The sequence below is a fragment of the Cydia amplana genome, chromosome 7 (genome assembly GCF_948474715.1).
Source record: "Cydia amplana chromosome 7, ilCydAmpl1.1, whole genome shotgun sequence".
NCBI classification, from domain to species: Eukaryota; Metazoa; Arthropoda; class Insecta; order Lepidoptera; family Tortricidae; genus Cydia; species Cydia amplana.
Window position 1 is genome coordinate 5,501,959 of NC_086075.1, and position 22,370 is coordinate 5,524,328.

At 35.4% G+C, this 22,370-nt stretch overlaps 1 protein-coding gene across 3 annotated transcripts in view; it reads right to left on the minus strand.

Moving 5' to 3' along the window:
• Window positions 1-22,370, minus strand: part of LOC134649390 (uncharacterized) — an 85,067-nt gene that overhangs the window by 24,506 nt on the left and 38,191 nt on the right. The gene's annotated exons all lie outside the window — the stretch shown is intronic.

Here is a 22,370-nt window from a genome sequence, read left to right on the forward strand (position 1 = left end):
AGGTTAAGTATACACGCCAGCGCCCTCTGTGACTTTATTTTTAAATATTCACAATAAAGTGTGTTAGACTCAACAGATGGAGTTAGTATGCACAAATAAACCTTATTAATTAAAATTATGACTAATACAATGACATAATGAGTAGCCAGGGATTTTTTGAAACTACATATAGTTTACATTGTAAAGAAGTCTTTGGATTTCTTAATACTGGAAATAAATTTAAGATTATACCTAAACTTACATTAGACATGAAATAAGGAACTATCGCCTACAGGAACCGATAATAGAATTAGCCGGTAGGTATAAATCAGCACGAATTCGTTGGATTTATATTTAGATTAGATCGCTATTGAATCAATCGGACACGTCTAGGAAAGTAATAAAATATGAAATACGTTTTCGATTCGAACATGGCATTCTATTGTTTTCACGGATTCTCATAATCGCTAAAATAATAGTTTCGTAGGACCCGACGGTACCTACATAATAAGCAAAACGTGCTTAGCGGTTCACCTACTAGGTACCTATACCGTATACCAGACAAAATTTAGGCTTAACACGAAAACAATATACGTGGCTACAAAGGCACAGAATAAATAATAGTACTAAGTACAGAAGACTCACTCTCTAACAAAACGCGTCCGTTACGATCAGCACAGATATGGCCGCTAGGTGGCGACAGCGTCACGCGCGGCTTATGGCTTTCCCCAAAATTGGGGCGAAACGGATGTACTTTTAGCTACCTGTAGCAAAGCGACGAAATCGCGGAGTGAGCCACGCCTGACAAAGGCATCGCTAATGGCTCCTCTAGACGATGGACCAACGCCGGCCACTCCAAGGGACGCATTTATGCGTTAGAGGGAGCAAGTGATATTGCTATCTCATTCTACCGCATGGCTGCGTCCCTTGGAGTGGCCGGCGTTGGCCCATCGTGTAGAGGAGCCATAAAGGGACGCTATTGTTGCTAGCATGAATTTAATGTTCGGAGACAGGTTACCTAATGCCTTTTATGTCGGCTATAAAGGTGCCCGACTGTGGAAAAAGCAAATCAAATTACTCGCTTATTGACATGCCAACGGCTTCTGTTCTTCATCACATGGAGTAAACCCATCGCAGTAAATATAACCAAAAACCGCCCAAGTGCGTGTCGGACTCGCGTTCCAAGGGTTCCGTACATTAAGTCCGACTCACGCTTGACTGCACATTTCTAATAGGTTTTCCTGTGATCTATAGGTAAAGAACTATTTTGTGTATTTTTTTCAAAATTTTAGACCCAGTAGTTTTGCCTATTTTCTTGAATAACTGCTAAACTATTTAACCTAAAATTATAAAAAAATATATTTGAGATTCTTACAACGAGTTCTTTCATTTGATATGTAACATGATATACATAGTTTGAAAGGATCTATATCTGAATCCCTAAAGTTTTTTCTCCTATCTTTGCATTCCCTAATATTGTTTGTCATAATGATCAGTCCTAACACTGAAACCCCTAATTTTGGTTTTCCCAATTATTGATTACTTATCCTAATGTTATTAAGCATATTTTCTTTTTAGCGAGGGTCGCAGTTCTAACCCTAACCTAACCCACTTTTGTGGCAGCAAGTTCTAAAACCTAACCATTTTTCAGAACCTTACATTATGGAAAATAATCGTTATGACAATTGATCGTTAGGGCATGTGCCCATTAGGACAAACCAGTTAGGGCAAGTGACTTTAGGACAAACGTTGTTAGGGATTCAGAATGACACCCAGTTTGAAAAACTATATTTTTTAATTTTCTCATTTACCCCCCAAAAATGGCCTCCATATTTAAAATTCATTTATTTACGTTACACGTCCATCTTTGGGTCACAAACTTACATATGTGTGCCAAATTTCAACTTAATTGGTCCAGTAGTTTCGGAGAAAATAGGCTGTGACAGACGGACAGACAGACAGAAACACGAGTGATCCTATAAGGGTTCCGTTTTTTCCTTTTGAGGACGGAACCCTAAAAACGTACGTGATGCAATATAGAACAGCCATAAAGATAATGTAAAATTAATTGTGTTTGCTCAAGTGTTGTAAGCGGGAAAGGCGAAAGAAAAATGTCGTTGGCAAACAAAGTGAGACTATGAAAAGAATGCATTTGAGGAAGAAAGGCTTTGTTACCCGTGCGGTGTGTTGTCACAATACATAATATTATAAATATATTATAAGCCGTGTTGCACGTTTCTATTCTTGAGGAAAACTGCTCGTCATAATTATAATAAAGACGGAGCTTTCAGATCTTTGATTTCCATATGACCGACACTCTGGCGCGTATCACTGAGAATTTACCCCTTCTCCATAAATAATATCACAAATTTTCGCTATTAAAAGTCTTTTCCCTGTCATTCTTAACAGTAAGACGACTGGACAGTAAATGTGTGCGGCATAAGGATAGATAAGGGATAGATGTACCTACTTAATAAACCCTTGTATACAAAAAAAAATGGTTCAACATAAAAGTCGGAATTTAGATACTTGCGGTTTAATATTTATATCTGATACTTTTGATATTTGTTTTATTTTCTTTTACTTTAAAATTTGTAAGCTATTTTTTATGTTAATTTTAAGCTGCACTATTTTTTATGTTAATTTTCAGCTGCATGTCTTTTTTCATCTATGTACCATGTATGTTGTGGAAATTAATAAAGTTTTATCTATCTATCTATTTACAACTCCGAGAAATTTAGACTTGAGTAAATACCTATATTTTGTGTTAAGCAAGTGAAGAGAGTTAGAAGTTAAAGCAGTGAGTCTGAATAGTATTTTTTTGTAATATCGCAATACGTACTATAAAAAAAGTGTAGAGGTAGAAATGCAACTAGTGCACATAATCGTTAGTAATTTTTCGAAATACAGCAAATACAGGCAAATCGATATGATTCTCATGGTTCCGAATATCAACAAACATCTGGACTAGTTAATTTAAATAAGATAAGTTTGTCTATTGATGTCGCAAGTGACGCAATCAAGCCATAAATAAGAAAGCACGGGATCGCAGCCTCGTCAGAGATGCTAATGTCATCGTAGCACCTAGGGAGTTAGGCGAGTTAGCACATTCAAATTGTAACTAGATATGACGGAGTATGTGATAATTGTTAGTGTCTATAGGGAAATAAAATATTTCGTAATCGTATATGGCTACAAATCTAAATAATGCGCTATGTATTTTCTTCAAATATGCCATTTCTTCCCACATTCACCTTAAGTCAATCATAAATGTATAAAAATTACCAACAAAACAAGTACGTTTTGTTTAAAATAATAAAAAAAAACATGTCTCCATAAACGGTGATTAACAGCCCAGTCAGAAATATTGATTGTCCAAAAATAGAATTTTCTATCCCGGCGAGCACATTAGGTGTTTATAGCTGGCCTAATTTCGAGGCTATAATGTTCAAGTTACCGCGCCGCGTAGTGTAGTGGGTAATTCCATTCATAAACATTTTATAGTTATTGTTTGGAGTAAAGCTGTGTAAATATTTTTCATTATCTAAATAACTAATGTGATACATTATCTCTCTCACTAAAATATTTTTATCTAAAGAACTTCATGACCTTAAATTATTTACGGGTCTTAGAGATAACGTAAAACAACAGTTGTTTCTTTGTTAAAAAAAGTATGTATTTACGCTTCCGAATTCCGATGCTTTCTGGTCTAAACTACGAGTAAAATGTCTTTAACTTTTGGGAACAGAGCAGGCAGGTGGAACCCTAAATGTCAGTTCGCCTTTTACTTTTTTAAACAGGTAGGTACCCAGTTAGTTTCGTGACATGTGAGATTCGCGTTGTCAGGGTCCTATTTGACTCTATACATTGACATGTGAGGTTGCGATATGGCTAAAATATGCCCGATTTAGTGTAAATCTATTAGAAAAGCAGACACGTCAAAATAATCGGTTCTACGGTTCGGTACTTTTGGGGTTATTCCGCTAAATAGCCTAATTTACTACGAAAACAAAATAATACCTACTTCAGCTTTTTGTGTAAAGGTTGTGAGACCTGTTAAATAACAATAACGCTCAGCCTGGTTAATGGAGGCGGCGATTACAGCCCATACGTCACTGACACGTGGCACGACACTCCGCCCGTGACGTCATGACGTAAAGCTAAAATAAGCTCCGCTGTCATTCAAGGCAATTTCAAAAGTGGTCAAGCCGTCAAGCGTCCAAAGAACTCATGTCAAGTTGTCACGACGACTAATCATGTTAATTTGACTGACGCCATTTATAAAATTTATATGTATGTGGTTTGGCTGTGAAATGTTTGACGTCACGTAAAAAAAGTAGGTAATATTTTATGATAAGATAATATTTTGTAGCATATAGCGTTAATTATATAATAAATTATATAATAATATATCGTTAATTATAGCCTGAAATAGCGAAAAATCATCAATACATAATAATTGTAGATACAACGTTTTAAAATATCACGGTAATTATCAATAAAACGGTAAGTGATTAGTGTTTAGTGTAAGATCATACATTTGCCACTAAAAGCAAGTAGCAAGTAGCCAATGAATGGACGACACAAATAAACACTAATCAATGTGTGAACATGCCCCAAAGTGAAAGCCAGCCACACTTATCCCGCAGCCGCACTTATCCATATTGGTAATGACGTATAAAAACTGAAAATGTTGCTTTCACTCGTTAACTCGGCGTCTTGGGCTGATAAGATGAATGAGTCTAAACTTTACAGTGTATTTATAAGTTAAACTAAACTTGGAATTTATTTATAGTTACACACACACACACACACACACGCAGACGCGAGAGTATTCCTTGTATAAACTACTTACTGTTTATAAGTCATGTCATGTACTTAAGATTAAAAATTGTTAACCCTCTGTGGAAGAGCGGTTGTCTCTTAATACAGGTATCTTGACTACTTAAAAAGAGGCACCAGCATGGATATTGAAATGTTACTTTATGTTACTGAATAAACTTTATTTTTAGTTATTTATAGTTATATCCACGTGTCGGATCGAATGTGCCAACGCCCGTCTGGTACTAGCCTATAGTTTCAAGAAAACGTGAAAGTTTAAATCGATAGCTATAGGTAGGTACCTATTTTATTGATAGAGCACTTACAAAACCCATCATCGAAGTGAAGTCATTAAGGATGGAATGAAGTGATTAATTGGGTGTTGATGGAAGTTAACGAGCCACTATTGTGATTGCTATTGATTAGCAATTACATTCCCATTAAACACTGCAGTTTGGTAGCTTCAAACTCTTCAGCGTTCAGACCAGCTATCATAGTCGCATTTTTATCACCTGTCATGGCATGCGTCACTTTCGCACTTACATATTTGTTAGAACGTGACAGCCATGGTGACAAATGATAAAGAGCCGGCCATCTTAGCCCTAACAGGGCGTACTTAGGTAACATGTTTTAAGTAAAATTTAATTTACTTCGCTGACATTTGTATGGGATCGCTTTGATCACGTGGCGTAGTAATTAAGATATAGGTAAAGTAATATTTGACATTAAGTTTTTATAGAAATGCGTTTTTAATACACGGCTTGGTAGAAAAACGGTCTTGGGAACTTATTTTGATAACCTTACCTACTTTACCTCCCTACTCAGATAGAACGCTAAATGTAGATATAATCTGTATTCATATTCATATTTTTATTGATAATAGTAATTACACGTCAAGATTTGTTACATACAATTGGATTACATTTAACTAAATGTAAATTATATTATAATCGTTTTAATACAAATGTCAATTTCATTATTTACAAATTAAAAATCCAAGTACATAAGTACAATGGAGACATTAGAAAAAATGCAATAAATAATAACTTATAATCTATTTACTTATTTACATTGTGTGCGTGGATCGATCGTATTCCGGTTGGCAGATATTTTCGGCGCGTTGTTTCAGCCGCTACTATTGATCCTGACTGTATACCTATCTATATTAAGTATTAACGTTGTGATTTATTTACAGTATGACCTAAAACTGAACAATACCTATACTAATGCCAGGCTTACTATTTTAATACTTGACATTAAAAAATGTAACAAGGACTTGCTCTGAGCTAGACAGTTCTTCAGACGATCTTTAGACAATACCATTTGTGGCAATCGCAACACACGATTTTAAAGTTCACTGACTGCAGTAAGAAGGAAAACATCACAACAAATTAATGTGTAAGTACGCGTACAAGGTCGATTTTAATTTTGTTAGTTATTTAAGTGAACTGTCCACCATTCTGGCAACATGTCAATTCAGCACGTTACAGCCTTTGCTTACCGAGCCTACGATTCAGGAATAGCTCTATAGTTAGAGTTTCAAATACGCGTGGTTGTTGTGATCTCGAGGTGACATACAATGGTTCGCATAGCTCGGTAAGGCTATGCGAATGGCAGTGGCAGAATGGCTCATCCAGCTCTAATGGCAGCTTCCGGCTCATTAATACTAGCGGCGCGGCGTAGTTACTGGCGCTGTGTAGGTCTATGTTATATATGTAGAAGTTACCAGTTTTGCCTAGTTGGGCTTTTGCAATATTTCCGGATTGAACACATTAAGTAAGTACTCCTGTTATCCCACATGTGAATGTACTACGTATAAGTGTGTTCGTAAATATCATTATATGATCGGCATTTTTCTCCTAAATAAATAAATTAACTAGTGCAACAGTGACAGTTGCGTTTCGTTCGCTACGGAGCGTAAACGGAGGGCATTTTGGCTACGCACCCTGTGGTTGCATCCGGGATGACTCGATTGTGCGTGTCTAAACTACCTACTTCTGACAAAAAACCTTCAACCTAATTACCGTCGCCAACCCACCATCATCACTACATAGTATAAAACAAAGTCGCTTCCCTGTCTGTCTGTCTGTATGTATGCTTAGATCTTTAAAACTACGCAACGGATTTTAATGCGGTTTTTTAATAGATAGAGTGATTCAAGAGGAAGGTTTATGTATAATTTGTTAACCCGTGCGAAGCCGGGGCGGGTCGTTAGTTTTAAATAATTAAAAACTGAGTCGATTCTCTTTGTGCCCTTAACGAAGTAAAATTGCTTAATTGGAGAGAGCAAACAATGCAACACTTTACGTGACTAACATTCGCGAACTTATGGGCAATCCAAATATGAAGTTTAAAATGTCTAACATTTGTATTATACCTGGAAATGTAGTGAATAATTCTAGTAAACTTCCAGCTAGCAGAGGCCTACAAATAAATTATGACTTGAGAAAATGATATGGCGGATTTTTACAGTTTTTACAATTTCAGTACAGTTCTTTTATTAAGTATTTCGTCAGTCTTCTCGAGTCAAATCGAACCCCTGGAAAATATTGATGCCGAGAAATCATAAGGTAAACGTACTAGTGCTCGACGCGGTACCAGTACATGTCATCTTGAAACTCAAGTCATTGTCAATAGAGGTGACGGCAGGGTGTCATCTATTGGGCATTAGCATGTCGGGCACTAGTACGTTTACCTTACGGCTTTTATAAGGATAGATAATACTGATAATACCTACTTCTAATTAACGGATTAAAGCGTAAAATCAACGAAACCCCGCAATACCTAGTAAATATTTGCTACAACTAATTAGATAAACGCAGATTTGTCGTTAAACCAGACTTAGTGCGTTAAGTCCAAGCTAAAGAGTCGCACGAAGTGGTCATTATTAGACTTCGGCAACCCCACAAGTGCAGAGGTCGTCTCGTCTCAGCAGGGCCGATCATGTCGCTCTAACACGTGCGGGACTTACCTGCTATTCAATGCCCCCCCTGAATAGAAAAGATGGCTATAAAAAACCTTTAATTTGGAAGAGCACGAGGGCTAGTATAGCTATAGCAAGTTATAGATAATAACTCAAGGATATTTTCCTCCCTGGATATTGATTGCCATTATGGAAAATGTTGTTCTTGCATGCAGTTGTGAAAGTGTAAATCTTTTCAGCTACCTAAATGGACATTATTTAATAGACTTTAATAGACTTTAATTCTTATACGTCATATTAATCAAAGGAGGGTGGGCAAATTGGCCTAATGACCAATAAGGACAAGCAATATGTCACTGGATATTCTAAGTTCTAATACTTTTACTATGGCAGATAGTCCCAAATCTTTGTGTGAAAAAAGTTATCAAAAAGTAGTGTGAGTTTAAACGTGACTGTATAGTTTTTTTCGATAAGTACTAAGTTCCTGTGTCGCAGATCATTAAGGCTTTGTTATTGTGGATGATTTGGTGTCATTCATGATATTTTAGTTTTTTATTCGAACCGTTTTCTTTATGTTTTTTTGTGTCATAATTTTTTTTTAAACAGAGATTTGACAAGTCTCGTCATACAAAAAAATGGAGTATATAAAAAAACCTTTCTAATGGTATGTCGCTTATTCTTATTGGTTCATAGGCCAGTGTCCATACAAGTCTGCCCATCCTCCTTTACGATTTGGAATAAGTATAGTAAAAGTAGATTCATCGCAAGCCCCCAAGCCCGGTGTATATAGTTAGGCAGACAAAGGTACCTTATTACATATAATATATGTAACGAACACCCTTGCCAAATCTGTAATATTTTATATTTTGAAAAGCAAAAATATATTCTCCATAAAAAAGATTTTTAGATGGTGGTCCAAAAACCGTTGACAAAGAATTTTTAGATATATTTTTCTTACTTAGGTATTACACGACTTTTACGAAATGTCATTAAAATTAAAAGTACATACAATCACTTGACTAAAACAAAACGTTGGTAACTTAAAAGATTCTCCTTTATTTAGCTCTGACACACAAACGCAAACGTTTGTTAAATTGTCAACAATACATATGCCGCCCAAAAAATATTGTCAGCGTAGTTTAGGGCCAACCTGTATTTTATTAATGAATTTAAGTGAGGGTAATGTTATGGTTATTTATGAGTAAATAGCAGGCCAAGCCCAAGCCATTTTTAAAACCATATCTAAATAAATCTTTATTTTATTCTGTTTTTAGTATTTGTTGTTATAGCGGCAACAGAAATACATCATCTGTGAAAATTTCAACTGTCTAGCTATTACGGTTCTTGAGATACAGCCTGGTGACAGACGGACGGACGGACGGACGGACAGCGGAGTCTTAGTAATAGGGTCCCGTTTTTACCCTTTGGGTACGGAACCCTAAAAACGCCTGTGCACGAGGCAGCGGTGCAGAACGTCGGAAAAGAAAAAATAAAATTAAATAGGAATAAGATAAATAAACAAAACCAAATAAATTAATGTCATATGTGGAATAATATTTATATAGTTATATCAAAAACTTACTTATTGAAAATAATGTCTTGTACAGTAAAAAGTTTCTTTTCTGACGCATGAATGTTGTATCGTACTTGTATGTTTCCGTCCTTATTTTTACAGGTAGGTACTTAATCGCAAGGTAGGTAAATCATTACATTAATAGACCTATTTAAGTACTTCAATGTAATCTAGAAATTCTAGAGCATGAGCCAAACCAGTCGGCACACCGACATCGCATGTCACAAGAAATAAGTGAAATAACCCTAGACACTTAGACCCAGTGGGCGGACCGCGGCTACTATTTCACAACTTCTTTCCTATTAAAGACTCGCTAAAAGAAATAGGAACATAATATGACGTACACTACACTTAATAGCAACGAAAACAAGTCACATTATATGGAAATTCTAGATAAAGTGACCCGTTGTAATGTCTCTGGTGGGTACTACGAGTTAGTTGTTAATAGGTAGGTAGGTAGATAGCTGGTTTTGAAGTGCTCGTATGTGGAAGCTGTTAAACCATTGATATTCTGTACCTAATGAATGAATAGCTTATCAATAGCTTGATAAAACGTCGTTATATATAAGAATAGTGATTCCAATAGTGGTTTAAGATAGGTATACAATTATGTTAATTACCCTAGCATTCCTACATTTCCTACTTTATAGTTAACATTAGGTATAATAGGTATTATGATAAAAAACAGATCCTAAGTAAGTACCTATATGCACACCTACATATTCACCTTTGTTTACTGTTGATATAAAGTGACAAGGATACGAGTATCTCTGGTTGTATTTAGTTTAGAAATGTCTTGAACTCGAACTAAGTAGGATTAAAATCCTCATTAAATATTCTGTGAGTTGAAAATAGAAACAATGGTTTTGATGCAACAGTCTCGTCAATCATATTTATTTATTCATGAATGAGCAAATTAAATAGGTATTATATTCTTTGTCCACGGCACAGCACCGCCGCATTTCGTGGCAGCTTTAAATACTCTGCCACGAAATGATGGAACAATATACCGCCTCCTCTTAGGAACTCATTGTCAGTGAATTCGTTTAAAAATAATTACAAAAAAATCTTTTTAAGTGTACAGAAAAACCGTGGTTAGAAGTCTGTGCTAATTCTTTTTGTGTGCCTATGTGTTTCTTTCTTCTTTGTGAAACTATTAATTTTACAAGTAACACAAACACAAGTATGACTTACTGTTACTGTACGGGTCAATAGTTTTTACAGTTTTATTGTGGATCAATATAATAATTTAACTAAATTATATTTAATTTAATTTGTATTGCTGTAGTATTATATTTAATTTAAATTGTATAGCTTATAGTTGCGCTCTCTCGAAAGGGTTTCCACGGAAGACCAGCGTCGGGGACTTCAAAGGTTCCTTGACATGAAGCTGAGTGGAGACCATTTCATTTATAACCAATCTATGTGAGTGTTGTTATTAGTTAAGTTTAAATTAAGCGTTTTTGAATAAAGCATCTTCTATTCTATTAAACTTGGAGCTAAACATACTGTATTAGGCATTCCTAGAATATTAAAATGTGTCCTAAAGCAACTTTCATCCAATTCTTTATTCAATCGTGGTGAATCGCAGCCCCAGGATATTTTATTATAGGAGCTTAGAAGCATTGAACTTTAAATACCGTGATTAGTGATTGGATCCAGTGTAAATACATGGAACGAGGGCAGACGCCCGGAAAGAAATATTTATTATACCCATCGTTAAAGGCGCGGCAGGTTAAGAGGTCTCGATACAAAAAACCAGACTACGGTGCACAAAAAACGGAGGTGAGTGACCGGCAGACAGGTTGGATGATACAGATAGTAAAGTTAAGTCACAGACCGTTTATAAAACTTTTATTACTTGAGGTACCTAGTTGAAATGTCTTTGGATGTTTTGTGTAATAATTCTAAAACGGCACGAGATGCACACGATTGATAGCAATAGTTTTATGATCAAGGAATTCTTAATTCCTTTGGGTAAACAGTTGAATTAAGGCCCAGAATACTTATAACATTAATTTATGTACGTAATTAATTATGTGAACTGTGTACACTAACAATGATGACTGGCCAAATACTATTAAAAATAAAATCACAGCTTTTGTATAATTTTTTTGTATTCTGCAACAACACCTTATCAGACGTTTTAAGGATGACTCACGTGAGAACGGCCCGGGTCCGGGCCTAGGCATCCGACACTTCGTTTCCTATAGAAAGCATCACGTGATCAACGCGGTCACCTGTCATAGAAAACGAAGTGCCCCGGTTCCCCGGCCCGGACCGCGCCTGTTCAGTGAGTGAGTCATTCTATAGTCGGATTTCTGTTAAGGGGCCCACTGATTACCAGTCCGCCGGACGATATCGGCCTGTCAGTTAGAACTAAAAGTTGACAGCTCCGAACAACTGGCAGGCCAATCGATATCGTCCGGCGGACTGGTAATCAGTGGGCCCCTTTAGAATCAAATAATGACAGTTATGGATTGACCCCGCTAATATTGTCAAAAATGTCTTTCGCGGTAAGTGCAGAAAGCATCAGCTTTCGATATTGGCATTCAACGGCAGCAGATGTCCAATAAATTGTATTTGTTATACATATGTTACTTATACGTCGTAGCAAGATGCTTACGTGTCACGGCCGCAGGTGGCTCGTGTATTTTCAATGATAGCAACCCTTTCCATCTTCTTCATTGCAAATTGGACCTGCACCAACTATAACTAATATAATACAACTATTTCACCTTATAGGCAATTTATGTTATGCAGTCTGTTTTATGTTATTTTGACCTTTATTTATTTAACTTTTATTGTTTGTTTATAAGCAGATATTTTAAGAACCAATAGAAAGTCTAGATACCCAATTAAGTATTAGAAACTGTATCAAATCTTGACCTGGAATACTTCGCCGATTCGCAATATACTGTAAATTATGAACAGTTTTAACGGTAGCACCGGGAGTATCGCAGTAGAGTAAGTACACACCGCGATCTAATGGTAATGACTCATTGTTGTACTTGATTATTGCCTAGGTACCGTTATCTGATGATATTATGATACCGTCCTGGTTTCATTTAATGCCTCATAATTAGGAAGAAACCAACTACCTATATTATTTATTTGATGTGTTTTTTAGCCACCTACCAATTTTGCTAGTAATACCTACATATAAACTTTAACTTTTAGGCGGTATTCATTTTTTTTGTATATATGTACATTTTGAATTGTAATTAACTAATTATTAATGTAATTAACCGTATAATTTGCAAACAGTGTGCAAAGCATATAGCTCGTATCAACAGAGCTGGGGAGAAAAAAATCAAATAAGTGACAGAAAGTATGCTGATATACTAGACCGCCATTTGTTATTCGATGTCATTTGGTGAATTTATTCTACTCATATTTAGCTGTGATGAATCCACCTTAACACCACCAACAAAACGTTAAATTAATTATTGATTTAAAACATAAATTAAATTTTCTACCGACCCAAACGGTTTCATTGAGTCTAGTTACTAAAATATCCCATTAAATGAGAAGATAAATGATTGTTCCTTGTTCGGCGAAAACAATCGTCTAATTGTTTGTTCCGAAGCGCGGATCACAAAGGGTTCGGGGTGATGTTTCGTCAATTATTTTCATGAAAGTAACAAAAAGAATTAATTCCTTCCTTGAATTTAATTCCTTGTGATTTCAATCCTTTCTTTGCAATTTATCAGACAAAGTACGCGATGTTTTCGACTCTAAGTGAATTACAAGTGTTTACTCGACTAAACTGAATTAACGATCACTTTTAATTATTTATAGAGTTAAAACACGTTTCGTCGTGAATGCTACTTGGATTTGTTGTTAAGATACGGACGAAATAGGTATCTAGAATTGTTTGTTTGTTTGTTGTTACTTATATTAAATTAGCTTTCGTTCTAAAAAAAAAAAGGAAATGAAATCGTTAAAACTAACGTGGTACCTACTTTTTCTTCCTACTTACTTACTCCTCTTAATAATCATTCAGCCTATAAACGTCCCTAGACACAGGCCTCTTATGCAGAGAGGGATTGGTTTATAGTCCCTACACTGATACAAAGCGTAAGCGGTGTACTAGCTTCTGCCCGCGGCTTCGTCTGTGTAGAATTAAGACGATGACTGAAAAAAAAAACTACCCCACCCCCTCCTTCCGGGGCTCAAACTATCCGAACCATACCGAATTTCATCTAAATCGGTTTAGCGGTTTAAATGTGAAGATATAACAGACAGAGTCACAAACTTTCAAATGTATAATAAATACCACAGTGGTTCCAATTAATGTTAATATAGGGTAATCCATACCTACTGCTCCAATAAGTATACTGTGTAATTCGTGGCTAATCCCATGCAAATAAGAGTCTGGCTGTGGATGCATGAATTTAGCGAGTTCTATTTCCGAGATTTGTCACCATTGCCTTGATATAAATTGAGTGGCGTCTGAAACGTCTGCTCGTCGGATCTAGGGCGTTTATAATTAAACCATTTGGGCCAGAGTGGGTGATAATCCCTCTAAATTTAATATATTTAATACGTCAATAATTATTTTTAAATGCGAAAATCTTTCCAGGTCACCTTAATTTGTGATAACTAGGTAAATAGGTACCTAAATAAATTTTAATTGCGTCAGGCATTTTTTGGTTTAACACATTCACTGCCCCCGACGCACATGTGCGTCCACCGTCATACAAGTTTGTTCCTAGGCCACGCCCCCTGGCAGTGAATGCGTTAAGCACTTACATATAATTATATGGCGTTTGGTTTTTTCATGGAGTAAGTAATAGACACAGGTAAGTATGATACCTTTTTCCATTTATACGCGGATGAAGTCGCGGGCAAAAGCTGGTTACAGTTAACAGACTTTTTTTAGGGTTCCGTACCCAAAGGGTAAAAACGGGACCCTATTACTAAGACTCCGCTGTCCGTCCGTCCGTCCGTCCGTCCGTCTGTCACCAGGCTGTATCTCACGAACCGTGATAGCTAGACAGTTGAAATTTTCACAGATGATGTATTTCTGTTGCCGCTATAACAACAAATACTAAAAACAGAATAAAATAAAGATTTAAGTGGGGCTCCCATACAACAAACGTGATCTTTGACCGAAGTTAAGCAACGTCGGGCGGGGCACGGTGGGCTGAAAATCGGCCTCCATAGAAATAGAAACCGAAGTCTTAAATTTGAACTTTTTTTTATTGGAATAGCTTTTGTTAGGTTTTATTATGTCCCAAAATTAATCTTAGCTAATTTGGTTGGAAAAATAATTAATTATAATTTTTTTTCAAAATCTTTGTATGGCGCGTATCAGAAAAAACGAGTTTTCTCCGAAAATAAAAAGTTAACCGTAATATCCTGACAGATGATTTTAAAACCAATTATTCTTGATTTTTCCACATAATTAGAATTTTCCTACGGGGTGCACTTTTTTTTAAAAAAATCGATATATTTTTTTATTTTTATTATCTAATTTTTTTTTATTTAATACGGTTATACTCGTTATTTTGACTACAAAAAATGAATTTGAGTTTGATCGAACCAATAACTTACGCGTAGTGAATTTTTGTTCTAAGCAAATGTATGGAGCGTACGAGTAAAACGGATTTTTTTTCAAAAATTAAAGGTATACCGTAATATCCTTGCAGATGATTTAAGTACCAATTATTAATGATATTTTGACATAACGCGAACTTTTCTACCGTGTGCACTTATTTAATAAAAAATAAAAAACTTATTTTTTCATGCTGAAATAGCTTTTTCTCATTGTTTTAATCAAATAAATAATAAACATACAACAGTTACAAGTAGAACATTGAAAATAAAACCATTACATCCTTTACATTATTACCATTGTATCCTCTTTATTACATTATCTTTGTACTTAATGAAACAGTATTTAACAAATGACACATTGACAACTTATGAGTCTAAAATTAATGATCATTAATGAGGTCCGGTTACAATCGTTAGTAGATATTATGAATGCAGTTTAATCATTAAGGTTTTAATCATTATGCTTATAATTAGACGTAAAACTAATTATAATAGCAATGATATACTCGTAGAATGGTGATGTTCATTAGTACTAACAATAAATAGGTAAGGGGTACATTTTATATTTTAGTTCATCTTGAGCTTCTTAACCGCTAACTTACACGACCATAAACCATGGACAGTCTTATTACGAACTTGGACTTGTTTGTTATCCTAAAATCTCAAGGATCTAGTTTAAATCATCAGTTGTCAATATGTCAAATTTGTTAAATATTGTTTCATTAAGTACAAAGATAATGTAATAAAGAGGATACAAAGGTAATAATGTAAAGGATGTAATGGTTTTATTTTCAATTTTCTACTTGTAACTCTTGTATGTTTATTATTTATTTGATTAAAACAATGAGAAAAAGTTATTTCAGCATGAAAAAATAAGTTTTTTATTTTTTGTTAAATAAGTGCATACGGTAGAAAAGTTCGCGTTATGTCAAAATATCATTAATAATTGGTACTTAAATCATCTGCAAGGATATTACGGTATACCTTTAATTTTTGAAAAAAAAATCCGTTTTACTCGTACGCTCCATACATTTGCTTAGAACAAAAATTCACTACGCGTAAGTTATTGGTTCGATCAAACTCAAATTCATTTTTTGTAGTCAAAATAACGAGTATAACCGTATAAAAATAAAAAAATAAAATAATAAAAATAAAAAATATATATCGATTTTAAAAAAAAAAGTGCACCCCGTAGGAAAATTCTAATTATGTGGAAAAATCAAGAATAATTGGTTTTAAAATCATCTGTCAGGATATTACGGTTAACTTTTTATTTTCGGAGAAAACTCGTTTTTTCTGATACGCGCCATACAAAGATTTTGAAAAAAAATTATAATTAATTATTTTTCCAACCAAATTAGCTAAGATTAATTTTGGGACATAATAAAACCTAACAAAAGCTATTCCAATAAAAAAAAGTTCAAATTTAAGACTTCGGTTTCTATTTCTATGGAGGCCGATTTTCAGCCCACCGTGCGGGGTCAGTACTTGGATGGGTGACCGTTTTTTTGCTTGTTTTTTGTTGATGGTGCGGAACCCTCCGTGCGCGAGTCCGACTCGCACTTGGCCGGTTTTTTACTAAGCACCACCAAACCAAAGAGATGGGAAATGTTACAAGGCTTCACCAGTTCTTCGGTTTTAAGGATTGTTTATATACCTTAGGTACACATTGTTTATATACCTACCTATAATTGTAAAGAAACTGATGTAATTAATTCAAATTCCTATTAATTTAGCTACAGCAATAATATTTACTCAAGTGTTACCAATACTCAATAACTCCACTTGCCATCGCCTTGCCAATTACAATTTTAAAAGTAGGTTGACAAAAAAGTCTCAGTTAAATAGCTGTCTATCAGAAGGTGAGTTCCTATAAATAGTGCTCATATTTGGTTCATAAACAAACAAAAACAAACGATGTGTGTCCTGTACCAGGCGTGTCTCACTCCGCGATTTCGTCGCTTTGCTACAGGTAGCTAAAAGTACATCCGTTCGGCCCCAATTTTGGGGAAAGCCATAAGCCGCGCGTGGCGCTGTCGCCACTTAGCGGCCATATCTGTGCTGATCGTAACAGACGCGTTTTGTTAGAGAGTGAGTCTTCTGTACTTAGTACTATTATTTATTCTGTGCGAACGTTAAAAATTCGAGAACCTAATTGCATATAAGTAGGTACCTACATCTCCTATCTTAACCGATCCCGAAGTAGTTTTTGGTACGTATCAAACTGAGGGCGTCATCATTCTTCTTAACTTTTGGGAACATAAGACAAATGAGAACTCTAAATCTGTGTATGACCATTTATTACACTCCAGACATTCAGACACACTAATAAATAAAGCGCATGAGGCAAAGCAGGATATGCATAATAAACTGATGACAAATTGAGCAGAGCGCATATTAATAAACGTATGTTTTAAGTGTTACAAACAAAAAATATAGAAGTGAATATTTAATATTTTTCAATATATTATAGTTTAGTCTCCGACGCTGAACTAACGTGCAACGCTCTTCATTCAAAAATATTCGAAAACAGTAAAAACAAATGATGCATGTGACAAAGGCATACAATAAGTAAAAGTGGTAATTTATTTTGACTAAGTAAACATTGAAATTGCTGTGGAATCCAGGGCAGACTTGCGTTACGTGAAGCCTACTTTTCATCACAATACATTAGTCACCGTGGACAATGGTTCCGCTCTTTCCGACGCTATTTTTAATTCGTCCGACAAGAAAGCGGCACGCGCCCTCTGATAACGCCACAATGAGAGTTAGGTAACTAGGTGTTGGTTTCTATTCTATACGAGCAAGGTATCTAGCTGCAGCATAGTTAGATGTGATAGTTGCTGATGTAGTGTTACGTGAATTGTAATCACATCAATCAGGGTACATATTAAATTCGCAGTCTCTATAGTCATTATAGATGCTCTCGCTGTGGTTTTGCCCTGTCCCTCGTATAATGCCTCTATGGGAACTTAGCTAAACTTAGAATTGATCTATTCCCAAAGTGCAACGCATATATTGGTATTTTAATGTAAAAGATGTTATAGCTCTCCCGACATATAAATATATATGTAGAGATATAGATATCAAATTATTTTTATCAATCAAATAATTTGTGTTATAGGTATTTAATTAGAAACATAACATAATAAATCTCCCCACTCTTCCAAAGGTCTTCGGGATCCAAAAGCAGGAATCGGGAAACATGATATATTTTTAATTTATTAAAAATAATGTTGAGTTAGGTTTCTAATGGTGTAACGGCGTAAAAAAATTATCTGTTAATTCCATTCAAAACATTAATTAAAAGCGATAAAGGTACCCAAATAAAAACAAAGCTCCATGAACTGTCAGATAACAGTACAGCTCCCTTGCCAGCTCTGCTGTTCTAAGCTGGTAGAGAATAGAATGATCATAGTTTGTAAGTTTCGCACGTTTTAGAAATTTATGTAATTCCAAAATACTTTGCATGTTGCGTAAGCACGGTTTTACGAGTAAGTAATATGATACGGAATGCGAAAGATGTTTGGGTCACAATTACTTTGAGTGTGTTTAGGTTCGCATGAAAGTTAATTACACATAAGACTTAGAATTTGTTAAATAAGTAAGGACCTCGAACAAAACACTGGACAAGTTTAGTTATTGAGTGCTGATGACTTCTATGATGTTGAATCCACACGTGTTTTTCATAGATCTTAAGTTGTAGTATTCGGGTCAAATCATTGAAACGTTACTCAGAACGATGTCACAATAACACATTGTCTTTTGTTACAAATGTGTATAAAAACGCAGAACAATGGCCGCTCTTCCGTTTCCTTTTTCGCAGTTTTAATCTCAAGGAACGGGGTATGGCTATAGCCATACGTTACGTTATACTATAGAATAACGTATATACTCGTAACAGATTTATCTCATCTTGGCACTGTTGACACGATTCGTGAGTTTGGCCGGGCTATCTCGGTCAGGTTATAACTTCAAATGAATCTTAGCCGCCAGAAGGCTCTATGGAGTTAAGGGGCCCACTGATTAACAGTCCGCCGGATGGTATCGGCCTATCAGTTAGAACAAAATTTTGACAGTTCCGAACAACTGACAGGCCGATACCGTCCGACTGTTGACAATATTTTCTGGTAAATTTCATTATAGGACATGAGATTTAACTGAGGTAAATAAAAATTGTTTTGTTTAAATAAAAATTTTAGCTTAATAATGTAAACAAAAGAAATAATTGATAAACGTGCTGTAAAGATAAGAGCTGATAACGTACGAGTACTAATTAGCATAGCAAGCAAGGGTATGTGCGTAATTAGGTATTTATTACTACAGTTTACAATAGTTAACGAGCAAAATTCACAAAACAAAGACATTAAAGCCGATAAACGCGTATTTAATCACTTCCATATTGATTTATTTCATTTTTAACCGACTTCCAAATCTAAAAGGAGGTTATCAATTCGGTTGTATGTTTTTTTTTATTTTTTTTATTTTTTTATTTATTTTTAATTCTTTTTATTTTTTTTTATGTTTGTTACTCCATATCTCCGTCATTACTGGACCGATTTTGAAAATTATTTTTTTGATTGTATGTATATGCATACAGATTGGTCCCGTTTTTGTCAAAACCCAGTTCTGATGATGGGATCCATGAGGAATCGAGGGAACTCCTCAAATCTTAAAGGCACACATGTAGTGATTTTTGTATTTTTATCAACAAATCAAGCATATACATTCAAAAAGGTGACATTTGATGAAGTGGAACTGCTGATGATGATCAGAACGGAACTCTTCAACGATGCATAGCACACGTCTGACGATTTGTCCTCTTCGTTATGTTTGTTAAGCAAGTTAAGTTTTTAAGCTACATTTTTGTCAAGCTCGAGTGCTGATGATGGGATCCATGAGGAATCGAGGGAACTCCTCAAATCTTAAAGGCATGCGTATAGAGATTTTTGTATTTTCATCAACAAATCAAGCATATACATAAAAAAAGTGACATTTGATGAAGTGGAACTGCTGATGATGATCAGAACAGAACTCTTCAACGACGCATAGTTCACGTTTGGCGATTTGTCCTCTTCGTTATGTTTGTTAAGCAAGTTAAGTTTTTAAGCCACAATTTTGTCAAGCTCGAGTTCTGATGATGGGATCCACGAGGAATCGAGGGAACTCCTCCAATCTTAAAGGCATGCGTATAGAGATTTTTGTATTTTCATCAGAAAATCGAGCATTTTCATTAAAAACTGTCGCATTTGATGAAGTGGAACTGCTGATGATGATCATAACGGAACTCTTCAACGACGCATAGCTCGCATTTGGCGATTTGTCCTTTTCGTTATGTTTGTTAAGCAAGTTAGGTTTTTAGACACATTTATGTCAATCTCAAGTCCTCGGACCCAGACCCGGACCTTGACCCGGAAAACCACTATGATACCTAAACTAAATCAACCACTATGATTACCATAAAATGTATACATATTACCAAATAAAGTATAAGCACCGTTAAGTGGGTTAGGCTAGTAGTTAGAGAAGTCGGTTTTTTTCTATTAAAGATTATAAACTTTGCGATTGTTCCGTTTTGTAAGTTTAAAAGTTATTTATACTGACAACCGATGGCGTCGACAACCGGTGAATAAATAATTAGATATACCTATACTTAAGTATCGTCTTCGTCTTCAGAATAGTAAATTAATGCATGAGTTCTTTAACTGGTGTTGTTATATGTTAGGTACTCGATCTACAATACCTTATGAATTATGTATTACCATTGCTACTATTAAGTATAAGTATAACCATTGTCAACTTTATTAGAAATGGGTATACAGAATGATTTTGTTACGTCTGACCATACTCTGAGGTGTAAACGAAACGCAAAAAAAAATCTGCCGTCTAATACATTTCAGCGAATCATACCTATGTCTCTTAGGGATGTACCGACTAGTCGGGAAAGCCGACTATCCGGCCTCATTTGTAGTCTACGATTAGTCAGCAAAAATGGCCGATTAGTCGGCACTATAAGTGACAAAAAAACAGGGCAAAAAGAAATAAACAGCAAATATTTACCATAAGCTTTTCACCTATTTTACCCAAATTCCTATTTAGGGTGCTAACGAAAACTTTTGTTCAAATTATTGACCGTGTGATCGCTTTCTTATGTCCGATTGTCGTATGAAATATAGCCTTAGGATTTATATTTTATTTTTAGCGTTACTATAAATAATATGATGAATAGCGCGACGAAAGGGGTAAAACGATTGTTTTCTAAGTGCATGTTCTGAAATTAGACGCAAGCGACCGACGTAACTAATGATTTTGCCGACTAGCCGATTAGTCGGCCGACTAATTGGCCATCCGAGCGCCGATTAGTCGGCTAGTCGGCCAAATCAACAGTCGGTACATCACTACCTATGTCTATGTTTTCTACGGAACAGCAGATTTGTTTGCGATTTCGGGGTTGGTTCCATTGTAAAAGTGGTTCAGTATGACCTGCATATTCAGCCCTTAGAGTATAGTCAGACATAACAAAATCATCCTTTACGTATAAGGTATAAGACCTTTTTCGTTTTTTTATGATACAGGAGGCAAACGAGCACACGGATCGCCTGATGGAAAGCAAGTGTAGTTGTTAATAGGTGAATTAGGTATTAATTCATGTTCAGTTTCATCAGGAAAGGAAGTTATTATACATCTCTGCATCCGGTGTGATGTTCTTGAATAATCCCAAATGCATTATACTCGTACGTAGGTACCTAATCGATTAACCGCTAGTTAACTTTACGTTGATCACGTTTCGCACGCTACGGCGTTATCAACTTCGCACTAGTGCGGTAAATTTTACTTCATTAAAATTTAGCTTGAAGTTTCGCTTTGAGAAAAAAATATGCCCAAACAACGCTGGGCGAACAGGACCCATTTTTTTAAATAATTTTTTACTTTATTTGTGCCATACCTGATCAAACCTTTGCGATAATTCGGTACTTATATAGGTAGATCAATATTTGTCACAATATTTGTTAAATAGTATTGACGAGATAGTACGTATTTTGAAGGTAGTTTCGGCGTTTATCGGGCAACACACGTAAACTGTGTGTCTTTCGTGCCCAGGTTCATGAGATATTCAGGAGCTTTAGTCTAGTGTAGGTATAAAACGCATGAAGCGCCTCAGGAGTGCTTTGCACCGAAACTATTGACATTCTATTTTAGGCTGAATTCTACTTTTGGATAAATCTTACCCAATTTATTCGAGCTCTGTATGAATAAGTTTTGAGTAAAAACTCAATTAATTTTGTATGTTACTACCTAATAATCACTGATACCTAATGTAATAATGTACCTATTATCTTTTCAGCCGGTTTTGAAATTGTGCGCAGAAAATATCTCTAATAAATCAAACTAATTTGAATCAATGTAGCTCTACATTTCAAATTTTTGCACACTACGATTACTCTTATGTTATGACTATTGTTGTATAAGCAAAAGTAACTAAGAAAAGTGCAATTGAAAACCAAACAAGCT